The sequence below is a fragment of the Pan troglodytes genome, chromosome 21 (assembly GCF_028858775.2).
Source record: "Pan troglodytes isolate AG18354 chromosome 21, NHGRI_mPanTro3-v2.0_pri, whole genome shotgun sequence".
NCBI lineage: Eukaryota > Metazoa > Chordata > Mammalia > Primates > Hominidae > Pan > Pan troglodytes.
The window spans coordinates 44,491,938-44,506,723 of record NC_072419.2 but is presented as its reverse complement, the minus strand read 5'-3'; the positions used below and the strand labels follow the sequence as shown (position 1 = coordinate 44,506,723).

Sequence of the window (14,786 nt, the reverse complement as noted above, 5' to 3'; positions counted from 1 at the left end):
GGATGATACCTCATTGTAGTTTTGATTTGCATTTCTCTGATGATCAATGATGTTGAGCAATTTTCATATACCTGTTTGCCATTTGTATGCCATATTCTTTTGAGAAACGTCTATTCAAATCTTTTTTCATGTTTTAAAATCAAATTATTAGATTTTGTTCTATATAGTTGTCTTAGCTTCTTATATATTCTGGTTGTTAATCCCTCATCAGATGGATAGTTTGCAAATATTTTCTCCCATTCTGTGGGTTGTCTTTTCACTTTGTTGATTGTTTCCTTTGCTGTGCAAGAGCTTTTTAACTTGATGTGATCTCATTTGTCCATCTTTGCTTTGGTTGCCTGTGCTTGTTGGGTATTACTCAAGAAATTTTGCCCAGACCGAAGTCCTGGAGAGTTTCCCCAATGTTTTATTGCTGTGGTTTCATAGTTTAAAGTCTTAGATTCAAGTCTTTAATTCATTTTAATTTGATTTTTGTATATGGCAAAAGATAGGAGTCTAGTTTCATTCTTCTGCATATGGATATCCAGTTTTCCCATCACCATTTATTGGACTATCTTTTCCCCTGTGTATGTTCTTGGCACCTTTGTCAAAAATGAGTTCACTGTAGGTGTGCAGATTTGTTTCTGGGTTCTCTATTCTGTTCCATTGTTCTATGTATTTGTTTTTATGTCAGTAACATGCTGTTTTGGTTACTATAGCTCTGTAGTATAATTTGAAGTCAGGTAATGTGATTACTCCAGTTTGGTTCTTTTTGTTTAGGATAGTTTTGACTATTCTGGGTCTTTTGTGGCTCCACATAAATTTTAGGATTGTTTTTTCTATTTCCGTGAAGAATGTCAATGGTATTTTGATAGAGATTGCACTGAATCTGTATATTGCTTTGGGAGTATCTTTCCATTATTTGGTGTCCTCTTCAATTTCTTTCACTTTATATTTTATAGTTTTCATTATAGAGATCTTGTATTTCTTTGGTTAAATTAGTTCTTAGATATTTAATTTTATTTTTAGCTATTTTAAATGGGATTATTTTTAAATTTCTTTTTCAGATTGTTCACTGTTGGCATATAGAAATGCTACTGATTTTCATATGTTGATTTTGTATCCTGCAATCTTATTAAATTTGTTTATCAGTTCTAATAGTTTTGTGGTGGAGTCTTTAGGTTTTCCCAAATATAAGATTATATCATCGACAAACAAGGATAATTTGACTTCTTCCTTTCCAATTTGGATGCCCTTTATTTCTTTCTGTTGCCTGATTGCTCAAGCTAGGACTTCCAGTACTACGTTGAATAACAGTGGCGAAAGTGGGCATCCTTGTTGTGTTCCAGATCTTAGAGGAAAGGCTTTCAGTTTTTCCCCATTCCGTATGATACTAGCTGTGGGTCTGTTATATATGGCTTTTATTATGTTGAGGTATGTTCCTTCTATACCTGGTTTTTTGAGGGTTTTTAATCGTGAGTGGAAGTTGACTTTTATCAAATGCATTTTCAATATCGATTGAAATGACCATATGGTTTTTGTCCTTCATTCTGTTGATGTGATGTATGTGATGTGATGTATCACAACAGAATGGATTGATTTGCATATGTTGAACTATCCTTGCATCCCAGAGATAAATCCCACTTAGTCATGATGAATGATCTTTTTAATGTATTATTGAATTCAGTTTGCTAGTATTTTGTTAAGAAGTTTTGCATCCATATTCATCAGAGATATTGGCCTGTAGTTTTCTTTTTTAGATGTGTCTTTGTCTGGTTTTGGTATTGGAGTAATACTGGCCTCATAGAATGAGTTTGGAAGTATTCCCTCCTCCCTATTTTTTGGAATAACAGCACTATTTTATATGATGCATGTTAATTCTATGTACCAGACACAGTGCAAAGCACTTTACATTCATTAACTTATTTATTCTTCCCCATGACGAATCTTACCCATCTTTTACAAAAGACGATTCTGAAGCTCAGAAAAGTGAACCTCCCTGAGGTCACACACAGTATGACTACAAACCATAGAGGTGTGTGTGTGTATGTGTGTGTGCACATTGTTGGTTGCATATGGAACTGCTATACTACATCAGTAGAGAGGAGTTTTGGAAGAACATGCCTGTGAACAAGGATATAAAGTATGTTGAGAGGCCCAATGGATAGACTGTAATTGCACCTTTTTGTTGTTGTGGTGGTGGTGGTGGTTGTTGTTTTGAGACAGAGTCTCACTCTGTCACCCAGGCTGGAGTGTAGTGGTGTGATCTCTGCTCACTGCAACCTCCACCTCCCAGGTTCAAGTGATTCTCCTGCCTCAACCTCCCAGTAGCTGGGATTACAGGTGTGCGCCACCATGCCTGGTTATTTTTTTGCATTTTTAGTAGAGACAAGGTTTTGCCATGTTGCCCTGGCTGGTCTCAAATTCCTGAGCTCAGGCAATCTGCCCACCTCGGCCTCCCAAAGTGCTGGGATTACAGGCATGAGCCACTGTGCCCAGGCTGTAATTGCACTTGTTTATGGACAATTTCATATTCATTTCTTCTCCTTCTTATGCAATTTAATTTCCTTTTGGGTGACCAACTATTCCTGATATGTGTAGGTGCAGTCTTAGCGAGGCCCTGGGCCCATGACGCAATTAGAATTTCTCTATAAAGGTTTTATTTTGTTTGTTTGTTTTTTCGAGATGGGGTCTCACTCTGTCTCCCACGTTGGACTGCAATGGTGCAATCATAGCTCACTGCAGCCTTGAACTCCTGGGCTCAAGTGATCCTCCCACCTTGGCCTCCTAAGTAGCTGGGACTACAGGAGCATGCCACCATGCCTGGCTCTTTTAAGGTTCTGAGTTCATCAGTGAGGAACACAAGGGCAGAGAGAATGGTTAGGATTTATTCAGGTAGCATAGCAAAGTGGTTAATAACATAACTTACGGAATTGGATAGCTGTGTCCAATTCTGAAATCCACAGTTTACTAGCTATCTGACACTGGGCAGGCTACATACCCTCCCTGTGCCTTAGTTTTTCATTTGTAAAGTGAGGACAATAATAGAATCTACTTCATAACTGTTATATACTTAGAAAACTACCTGACACGTATAAAGTTCTACTTTGGTGTGTTTGTTTGTCTTATTGTAATTCCATGTGTTCAAACGTTTCCAACTCTTTCCGATAACGAGACCCCCAGAGCATCCTACTTACTCCAGTGCTTTCCAGAGGATAGGCCCCAGCCTTCGCATTGATTCTCTGACTGCCAATCCATTCTTTTCTGCTTAATTAACTCAGAACCCGCTTCTGTTGCCTGCAACCCCAGAACGCTGGCTGTCATGTCAATTCTGTCTCATGGCAACCTGGGACTCTAAAACCTTCAAGCTGTGACCCCACAACTCTCAGTGGAATTCTGTACTGAACATCAAGTCTGTTCTCTCCTAAATTCACATCTGGAGTCATGATACTAAAACCATCCAGACCATCTCCTGTAGAGAGAGTTTACTTGATTGCTGGGCTGTGGAACTATTGCGGGGGATTATTAGTCCCAAATTAGTGATGAGCAAGGGAAGGTCGGGGATGTGAAGGAACTTATCAAAAGTTGGGATAGGATGGCTCCTAGTTCAGGTTTCCTCTGCTAAAAGACCGATTAACCTATGTGGGGTGGGAGATGGGCTGTGGATAAGGCTTGGGTCTGAACTCTAACCCTTACAACTACACTCGTCTTTTTCAGTTCTTCACTTACTCCCCAGTTCCTTTAAGCTTAATATTGCCTCAGAGCCTTTGCACATGCGGTTCTCTCTGCTTAGAACTTGGTTCCTCTGCATCTCCCCATCTCCACTCTTCTAATTCCTCCCCTTTCAGATCTAGGCTTTTTCCCCTTTCGGATCTAGGCTTTCAGATCCAGGCTTCCTAGACCACCAGCTATAAGTTGATTCCTCTACTGTTCCCAATGTCAACATTTGTTTGTTTCCTTCTTAGCAGTTACCACAGTTATTATTTTTTTATTTTTCCTGTTTATCTGCTCCTTGCCTGTCTCCCCCACTAGACTGTACATTACTTGAGGGCAGGGACTCTCAAGTAATGTATAGTCTAGTGGGGGAGACAGGCTGACTCAGTGCACAGTGTTTGATAAATAAATGGACAAAACCCCGAGCCATCTAACCAGGAATAACTTTGGTCACTGTTTTAGTCTGGGCTGCTATAACAACATACCTTAGACTGAGGGGCTTATATACAACAGAAATTCTCTTCTCACAGTTCTGGAGGCTGGGAAGCCCTAGATCAAGGCACAAGCAAGTTGGGTGTTTGGTAAGAGCCTTCTTTCTGGACCTTATGTTTCTGGGCCTTTCTGGTTCATAGACAGCCCCTTCTCGCTGTGTCCTTCCATGGTGGAAGGGGCAAGGCAGCTAGCTCTCTGGGGCCTCTTGGGCACTAAGCTGGGCATGGTGGCTCACGCCTGTAATCCCAGCACTTTAGGAGGGTGAGGCGGGCAGATCACCTGAGGTCAGGAGTTCGAGACCAGCCTGGCCAATATGGCGAAATGCAGTCTCTACTAAAAATACAAAAATTGGCCAGGTGTGGTGGCGGGTGCCTAAAATCCCAGCTGCTCGGGAGGCTGAGGCAGGAAAATTGCTTGAACCTGGGAGGTAGAGGTTGCAGTGAGCTGAGATCATGCCACTGCACTCCAGCTTGGGTGGGCAACAGAGTGAGACTCCATCTCAAATATATATGTGTGTGCGTGTGTGTGTATATATATGTATATATGTGTGTATATATATGTGTGTGTATATATGTGTGTGCATATATGCCTATACATATTAGTGCCTATATATGTATATATAGGTGTATATGTGTGTATATATAGGTATATATGTGTATATATATAGGAGTATATATGTATATATATAGGTATATATAGATATATATAGATATATATAGATATATAGGTATATATAGATATATATAGGTATATATAGGTGTGTATATATAGGTATATATAGGTATATATATAGATATATATGTATATATACGTATATACGTATATATGTATATATATACGTATATATGTATATATAGGTATATATAGGTATATAGATAGGTATATAGATAGGTATATGTATATAGGTATATATATAGGTATATATATAGGTGTATATATAGGTATATATATAGGTATATATATATAGAGAGAGAGAGAGGCACTAATCCCATTCGTGAGGGCTCTGTCCTCTCATGACCCAATCACTTTCCAAAGGCCCCACCTCCTAATACCATCATACTGAGGATTAGGTCTGGACATATGAATTTGGGAGGGGACACACACATATAGACCCTAGCAGTCATCTAGTTTCTTAGTCTCACTCCAAAGCTGAGGCTCAGTAGGAAATACCGACTTGGCCAAGGTCATTATCTGAGAGTCAAGAACAGAACTCGCACACAGCCATCATCACCTCAAAGCCTTGAATTAGGCCGTCATGATGGGGCATAATGTGGGAGAATTCAAGGGCGCTGGGACAGATGCTTACTCCTCATCACCAAATCTAAGCAGCAGGCACTATCATCATCATCATCATCATTATCATCATCATCATCATCATCCCACCCCATTTTACAGGTGAAGAAATCGAAGCTTAAGAGAGTCTGTGACTCCCTGGGAAGTGTAGGAGGAGGAGACTCGAACTTGGGCCTGCCAGCGAGGTCCGCGGGCGCTTAACCAGGCTGCTGCGACTCGAGGCCTCGCTCTGCCCGTCTGTACAATGGGGCTGTCCGGGCCGGGTGCGCCGTGAGAAGAGCGAGGAGCAGGGAGGAAAACTTGGCAGGGCGGAAAACTTGGCTGGGCGAACTCGGGTTCCTCGGGTTCCAGCTGGCTGCTGAGGGGGTGGGAGGAGGGGAGGGGGGGCGGTGGGGGCGGGGCGCGCGGGCTGGGGGCGAGGGCGCAGGCACAAAGGGGCCGCTGTCCCGCCGCGCCCCGCCCCGCCCCGCCTCTGCTGCCGCCCCCCGTCTGGTGGCCCGACCCGCGCCGCCCGCGGCTCCCTTATGTCTCTCGCCGTCTCCAGCCTCAGTCCCTCTCTGTCTCTCTCTCAGTCTCTCTCCCTGTCCCCCCCGGCCGCTCCTCCGAGATGACGCCGGGGTCGGTGCCCCGGGCCTGCCCTCTCCCCTGGCTCCAGGGCTAGGCGGGACCGAGGGCTGCCCCAGACAGACGGACCCGCGGACCCACAGACCCCGCGCCCAGGAGAGGAGCCGCGCCGCCCGCCGCTGGCAGCCTGTCACCATGGTAACGCGCCAAGGCCTGGACCACCTCGCTCTGCCCCCTTTCAGTGGGCACAGCCCTCCCCATTCCCTGCAGAACAGCCCCGGGTGGCCCTGGCCTTTTACACTGAGACGACGCTCAGTGCCTCGGGAGGGCTGTGCTTACCCGCTTCCACCCCAGCAGGGGTTCAAGGGCAGGAGCCCATCTCTGGCCGCGTCCTCTCCCGGCTTCTCCGTGTGTGTATGGATGGAGTAAGATTGTACTTGTAAACTTTAATATTCCCCAACCCCTAGACCTGAGCCTGAATCTCAGCCCTGAGGCTGAGGGCTGAAACGGGGTGGTTTTGCATGTTTGTTTTGGAACTGACTGTGATATGCACATTGTCCCGGCAGGGAGTTTGGATGGGGAAAAGTGGTGGTGGGGGTTAAAGTCCCCTCCCAGGCCAGCCAGGCAGTGCAGGGCGAGGAGGGTTAAGGGTCCAGGGTGAAAAGGAGAGAACTGCTTACCAAAACTTGGGATGCTTTTGCTGTTTTAGACTCAGCTATGGAAAGTCAGATATACACATTGAAACACAGGGTGCTTCCATGGGAATTGGCTGGGGAGAGGGAAGAGGAAGGGACTTTTGGAGCTGGAACCTTGAAAAAAGTTGAGACATTCTGGGAGAATGTGTGTGTGTGTGTGTGTGTGTGTGCGCGCGTGTGTGTGGTGGGGTGGCAGGGATGCGTTTGTGCCAGTATCTGGCAACAGGGAATGAAAGAAAAGTCTGTTTTCAGAGGATTTCAGCCCAGCTCCAGACAGATACAAGAGCCCCAGGCAGATTCACAGGGGCTGTAAGGATTTGGAAAAAAGCTGTGAAGACAGGCCAAGGCTTTAACCCCGTGACTGTGACCAACCATGTTGAATTTGTGTGGGTTTTCACTCACAGAAATGCATCTCCACAAGCAGAAGAATTCCATATAGAGGTGTTCATACTCTCTCTCTCTCTCTCACACACACACACACATATGCAGGCACTCACACACATGTACACATGCACACACACGTACACATGCATGCACAGAGCACACTTGAATGCTCCCACTGACTCACACATCTGAACACATGTTCACACCCTCTCATACACCCATGCCTTCTCCACCTGCTCCCCCATACTGCTAAACTATGGGCATACATTGGCATACACACCACAGACATATTGCAAAACCGGGCACCTACATCCATGCACTGCGGGGACAGGTGTACACACACATGGCTCTTGGAGCTGTTTGAAAATACTCTCATAAGCCAATGGTTATTCACCTCTCCCTACAGGCAAGGCCCTGTGCTAGGTGATTTACATCCAGGAGTCGGTAACTCATACCAACTCTAAGATTAGACCTGCGGCTATCTCCAACAGATGGGGACCTCAGGCTCTGGGAACTTAAGTAGCTGCCCAAGGTCACCCCAACCAGAAAGTGCAAGTTAGGACAGTCTGAATTCTGAGCCTGCACTCGGCGGTCATGGTCACTCCAGGGCCACAGTGTGCACCTGGTGTTTGCTAAGCCTCTCCTGCTTTCACACCTAACCTAGTCATTAGAAACCCCTCATTGAACCCCAGATCCTCAGATCAAGGGTCAGGCACTGGTCTGCCCCCTGTCAAAGGGTGAGCAACTCTTTCCAGATTGGGAACAATGTGCAGATTTCCTTCCCTTGCCTGTTTTTTAAAGAATAAAGGTTGTTGCCAGCCTACCTCCCTGGCCTCACTTCTGTGCTCCAGCCACTCCAGCCTTGCTTGCGAGCCTCTTATGGTTCATGCTCCCTGCTGCCCCAGGGCCTTTGCACATGCTGTTCCTGCTTGGAGGAATACCTTCACCTAATGAATTCTTATTTACCCGGTAAATCTTCACCCAAATGTCACCTCTTCAGGAAAGCCTTCCCTGATTTCCCTGACTCTTACTCTAGCATGTCATGTATCTTTCCTTTATGATAACCCATCATAGCTGTAATTTTTGTGGGGCATTTGATTAACAGCTGTCTAGTGTTTGGGGGCACCCCCATGTCAGAGAATCTTATGGCAAAGGGGCTTAGGGTTGATCCTGTCCCATGGTTCCCAAATGTTAGTATCACTGAAACAACTTTTACACATCCACTTACTGGATAAAATATATAAGAAAATAATAAAATCTACTACTTATTATTTGCTCAATATTTTTCTTTAAATCAACTTACTTTGTACACTGAAAAATATATTTAAATAGAAAATTTTATATCACAACCATGAAAAAATCAGTATCCATTGTCATAAATAGAAAGTAACTAAGCCGGGCGCAGTGGCTCACGCCTGTAATCTCAGCACTTTGGGAGGCCGAGGCTGGCGGATCACCAGAGGTCAGGAGTTCAAGACCTGCCTGGCCAACATGGTGAAACCCCGTCTCTACTGAAAACAGAAAAAACTAGCCGGGCATGGTGGCAGGTGCCTGTAATCCCAGCTACTCGGGAGGCTGAGGCAGGAGAATCACTTGAACCCCGGAGGCGGAGGTTGCAGTGAGCCGAGATCGCACCATTGCACTCCATCCTGGAGGACAAGAGCGAGACTTTGTCTCAAAAAAAAAAAAAAAAAAAAAGAAAGTAACTATAAAATAGGTACTCAATGAAGGCAAATCTGTGTTAGTAAATTCTGGCTGGATGAGGTTGGTGGTGAACAATTTCAAGCCCGAGGACTGTTTTCTTTTGTTAAACAGAGTGATGAGTAAGTGCCTGAGAGGTCTTCGAGATAGACTGGCTCCAGACTGAGCTGTTGTCCTTGGTGTCATCGTGAGGAATGGAAGAGAACTGGAGTAACTTTCTCGCTGTGATTTCACATCAATCTATGTTCTCCCAAAATTGTTTTGTGGGCCACCTGTGAGAAAAACTGGTTACGTTCAGGTTTTTTTTTTTTTTTTTTTTTTAGATGGAGTCTCGCTCTATTGCCCAGGCTGTAGTGCAGTGGGACTATCTTGGCTCACTGCAACCTCTGCCTCCCAGGTTTAAGCAATTCTCATGCCTCAGCCTCCTGAGTAGCTGGGACTATAGGTGTGTGACACTAGGCCCAGCTAATTTTTGCATTTTTAGTAGAGATGGGGTTTTACCATGTTGGCCAGTCTGGTCTCAAACTCCTGACCTCAAGTGATCCTCCCACCTCAACCTCCCAAAGTGCTCGGATTACAGGCATGAGCCACCACCCTAGCCAAGTTCAGTTTAATCCATTCAACATTGCCCACATACCTGCTGCATGGCAGTACCCCACCCCAGTTCCCTACTGTGTGCCAGGCCCTCTATAAGGACGTGGTTCCTGCTTTGGGGGCTGGCAGTCCATGGAGAAGGCAGGTTCATCCACAGATAATTCTAGGCTGTGTCTGATGGGTGGTGGGGGTCCATCCTTCTGCCTGGAAGCACATGTGTCCTGAAAAGCAAAGAGAAGAGAAGCAAGTCTGGAAGGGCTCTGAAGGGTGGGCAGGAGGTTGCTCAGTCCAGGGAGTGGGGCAGTGGAAGCAGAGACACAGATGTGTGTCCAGGCAGCACTTTCCAAGATGTGGCATCCACCAAAGGTTCCAGGAGGGGAGATTTTAGATGGCACTTAGATGAACAATTTTTAGTTTACAGCTTTTCATCTTAATGAGTATTAGGAAGGAATTTAAACAGCACAAACACATAATAATAAATATAAATAATTTTTTGTTTTGGGACAGGGTCTTGCTCCATCACCTGGGCTGGATGGAGTACAGTGGTATGATCATAGCTCACTGCAGCCTCTATCTCCCAGGCTCAAGCAATCCTCCCACCTCAGCCTCCCAAGCAGCTAGGACTACAGGTGCGTGCCACCATGCTCAGCTAACTTTTTATTTTTTGTAGAGATAGGGCCTCCCTCTGTTGCCTAGGCTGGTCTTGAACTCCTGGGCTCAAGCGATTCTCCTGCCTCGGCCTCCCAAAAGTGCTGGGATTATAGGCATGAGTCACCACACCCAGCCAAAAAATAGATTTAAGTTGAAAAAGAATTGACAAAAAGTCAAATGTTAAGTAAATAATAATTAATAAAAAAGAGTAAGCCAATAACAAATTAGAATATGTGAACATGGCAGAAAGAACCTCATGAAAGGGGCCCATGATGATTGGAAAGACTTGGGCTACAGCATAAATTATGTTTAGAAGAAGTAGGGAAGGTAAGCTGGGAGCTGACTGACGGGCCACAGCACCAGACCAGTGAGTTGCTAAGGCAATAGGGAGCCACCCAAGGTTGTTGAGCAGTGGAGGGTCACAGTTGGATCTCTGTGTTAGGAAGCCCACTATGATGGCTAAGAGGAGCCTGGCGTGGTAGCAGGGAGCCCGGGGAAAGAGACAGGACAGCTGGTGGTTTTGTGCCCAGGGTCATACCCCAGTGCTACCATTTAGTAGCAGTAGAGCCTTGAGCTCAGTTTCTTAACTTGTAAAATGGGAATGAAAATACCCAGCCCATAGAATTATTGAGATAAAATAGTTAATGAAAAATGCTTAGCAGGGGCCTAACACACAAGACAGTAGGAAGCAGCTCTCGTTACAATTGTGATCATGATGTGGTTTGGGTGGGAGATGGTGAGCCCAGGGCAGAGGAAAAGGGGAGAGGGAGAGAAAGGAACAAACACAAAACTAAGGCTCAGTGAGGGGCAAGGGGTCGAGGTCATGCAGATGATACAGACAGAGCTGGACTATAACGTGGGTCTTCTGACAGCCAGCCACTTGCTTCTCGGCTCACTGCATCAGGGCTGTTTTTCCAGTTTCTGAAAGTTTTTTTATACGAGCCAATACTCACTCATACCTCCACCCACACAAAAATAAAAAGGACTTAAAGCAGAAGTTTTAGTTGGAAGTGAGCAAGAACTTCCTGGCAGCCAGAGCCACAGAATGCTGGTTCTAGAATCTCCAGCCTGGAGAAGTTCAGGAGGACTGTCCCAGGTCATTGAGACTGGAAATTACAACCTGACACCCGCTGGGCCGTATCTGGCTCACAGATGTATTTGGCTTGGCCAACTTTTTCAAAATTGGGAGGTTTTACTGAAAAATCAGTAGATCAGGTGGTGCTGGGCCAAAGCAACACTCAGCTGATGCTGATGAGAAGGGGTGTGTGCCCCAAGCCCCTCTCTTCCCCATTGCTTCCCTGGTGCTGAGGCTGACTATCTCCAAAGTGTGGAAGTGAGTGCTTTCTCACATTCAGCCAGTGTCTGTCTTCATGTTACCTGTCAGGCCCCTGGAAGCACTTATTTATACCTGTGGCTGTTGGTTTAGACTGACTGTCCCTAGGCCTGAGGCAGGAAGATGGAAGAGACAGATTTTTTTTTTTTGAGACAGATCTCACTCTGTCACCCAGGCTGGGGTGCGGTGGCCCAATCTCTGCTCACTGCAGCTTCTGCCTCCCAGTTTCAAGAAATTCTCCTGCCTCGGCCTTCTGAGTAGCTGTGATTATCGGCACCCGCCACCACACCCGGCTAGTTTTTGTATTTTTAGTAGAGACAGGGTTGCACTATGTTGGCCAGGCTGGTCTCGAACTCCTGACATCAGGTGATCTGCCTGCCTCAGCCTCCGAAAGTACTGGGATTACAGGCATGAGCCACCGTGCCCAGCCAAGACAGATCTTTTTAAACCTTCTCACCAACTGAGGATTAACTGATCCCATTTAGAAACCACATCCCAGCTCCAAACCTTCCTGAAATAGATTATACTTTTTTTTTTTTTGGAGTTGGGGACTCGCTCTGCCCAGGCTGGAGTACAGTGGTGTGATCATAGTTTACTGCAGTCTCCACCTCCTGGGCTTAAGCGATCCTTCTGTCTCAGTGCCTAAAGTAACTGGGACTACCATGAGCTACCATGCCTGGCTAAGTTTTCCTATTTTTTATAGAGACAGGCTGTCACTATGTTGGCCAGGCTAGTCTCGAACTTCTGGCCCCAAGAGATCCTCCTGTCTCAGCCTCCCAAAGTGCTGGGATTATAGGCATGAGCCACTGCACCCGGCCCCTGATTATACTTTGAATTCTAGAATGCCCCTACTGAAAGGGCCCTTGGAGATAGATACGCTTAGTGCCTCCCTTTTATAGATGGGGAAACTGAGGCCAGGGTCACCCAGAGAGTCAGGGGCATAATCTCACCCTCCCTAGGCATTTTTTTTTTCCCAAGGAACAGGGCAGAGCTTGAAGGTAGCCCTAGGACTCTGTCCATTTTGGCTTTTCTCAGTCCTCTCTTCCCAAGTAAGGAGGCGTCAGATGCTAAGTGATACTAAAATCTTTGCCCGTTGCAGTAAATGGATAAATCTGGACCTTTAAGAAAAGCTCAGTCCAGCTGGGTGCAGTGGCTCATGACTGTAATCCCAGCACTTTGGGAGGCCAAGGTGGGTGGATCACCTGAGGTCAGGAGTTTGAGACCAGCCTGGCCAACATGATGAAACCCTGTGTCTACTAAAAATACAAAAAATTAGCTGGGCGTGTTGGCAGGTGCCCGTAATCCCAGCTACCTGGGAGGCTGAGGCAGGAGAATCGCTTGAACCCAGGAGGCAGAGGTTGCAGTGAGTCGAGATGGCACCATTGCACTCCAGCCTGGGCAACAAGAGCAAAACTCTTTCTTGAAAAGAAAAGAAAAGAAAAGAAAAGCCTAATCCACATCTCAGAAGGTCCAGCTAACAACATCTGGTGAGACCATTTACAAAGGGAACCAGGCTTAAAAACACATACACTCACACTCTCATTTTTTCCCCTCCTGATTATAAAAGCTATACAAGCTGGTTACGGAATGTTTGGAAAATCCAGGAAACTATGAAGAAAATTAAAAGGCTGCCTTACGAGGCCCCTGCCCCACACAGCCCTCAGGGGTAACTGCAGTTAACACTTTACTTAATGTCCACTTGGAGTTTTTTCTAGGCTTACGTGGTTTTACTCATACTATAGATCATATGGTATGACACTGTTTTCTTTAAAAAAAATTCCAATAGTCAGGGGTGGGAGAGTTGGCTGGCAAGGGGCCTCTTTCTGGAGTGGTGGAGGTCTCTTGTCTCTTGATCTGGGTAAGTGGTTACAGGGTTCATACATAGGTAGAAAGGCATCATCCTATGCCTTTTATATTTGTTTATTTTACTTGATAAAAATGGTATTTAAGATTATAATAATAGCAGCTCATTGCAAAGACATTGAAATAGAAGTATACGCACGCCCCTACTCCCCTGCCCAGGTTATAACCGCTGTGAGCAAGTAGTCCCTCCTAACCTGCAAGCTTCCCTGGGTCAGTCCAGAAGGTCGTGAGCATGGTATAGGAGCCAGCAGTGCGGGCCTGGTTCTGCCTGTCCCCTTGATGAGCTCCTTCTCTGACCTTGGGCTGCAGGGGAGGGGGCTGTGGCTCGTCTCACCTTCTTCCTTTTCAGCCTCACACCCGCTGGCTCCTGCCTGGGAACAGCCTGGCTCCTGCCTGGCCCAGGCGGGCTGCGGGCTGTGTTCACTGGGAAGGAATGGAAACACGTCTATTAAGTTTCATGGAAATCATGCTGAGGGGCCCACGTCTGGTGTTTGGGTTCCTGTGGTCCCAGGCTGGGCTGCCGGGTGGATTGGGAATGAGAGTGGCTAGCGTTCCTTCCTGCAGCCGCCTGGGCACCCCCACACCCACCACCGTGTGCTTCCTCCAATACTTGGACGGCTTATGAGCCCCTGGGGTTCAGGCCTGTAGTGGGTAATGTGCTGGCCAAGAGCTCGGAGCTCTGTTAACTCGGAACATACTTCCTTTTTACTGGCTGTCCCTTAAATGGTAACAGTGTGTGGCAAACCGAGCCAATTTGTGAAAGCTAAGGGCGTCCCAGTCTCTGAGCCTTGCTCTGTGAGAGGTAAACAGTTTCTTCAGGCTCTACTAGAAACTGGGAAGGACAGGCAGCTGGGATTGTCAGTCCCCACAGCTGGCGGTCCCCAGGCAGAGGGGGCGGCAGGAAACAGGGGAAGATCTGGGCAGACTTGGCAGGCCCCAATCTGGATTGGATCCTGGCTCTGTCTTTCTCTTCTCTGCGGTCTTGGGCAAGATCAGCCTCGGTTTCTTGACTTGCAAAACGGGTCATTCCTACTTGGCTCCTGGCATCGTTGTGTGGGCTAAACAAGAGAATGCAAGTAGGGGACCTGGGCACAGTAGCCGCCTGGAGACTGTTGTTATCATTGGGGTGACAGTAGTGGACACAGGGAGGGACCAGGAGATGGGGGATGCTTCACACAGAGGCTGGGACTTAAGCTTGGGCTGACAGGATGAGTGAAAATAAGTAAGAATGAATAGCAATAACAGCAGCGCCATGCCTTTGACTTTCCCCAAGACCCTCTACATCCATTAATTAGCTCCTTGTGTGTCTAGAACAATCATCTGAGCGAGGTAGGATAGGAATCAGAATCCCATCTATGTGCAGAAGGGGAAACTGAGGCACATCAGGGAAAGATAGTTTAACTCACTGTTTCCCTGAGGTTAGGATGCAGACCACAGTGATGACATAGACAACTGGCAAGGGGCCTCTCTCTGGAGTATGGAGCTCTTTTGTCTCTTGATCTGGGTAAGTGGTTACAGGGGCT

General features: G+C 46.4%; 1 long non-coding RNA gene across 1 annotated transcript in view; it reads right to left on the bottom strand.

Annotated features, from left to right (window-relative positions):
- LOC104003576 (uncharacterized) overlaps positions 1-6,561 on the bottom strand; it is a 29,103-nt gene extending 22,542 nt beyond the window's left edge. Inside the window, exon 1 of the long non-coding RNA XR_676233.5 lies at positions 6,382-6,561. This is a non-coding gene — a long non-coding RNA (uncharacterized LOC104003576). The remainder of the gene's footprint in view (positions 1-6,381) is intronic.
- Positions 6,562-14,786: the final 8,225 nt, after the last annotated feature.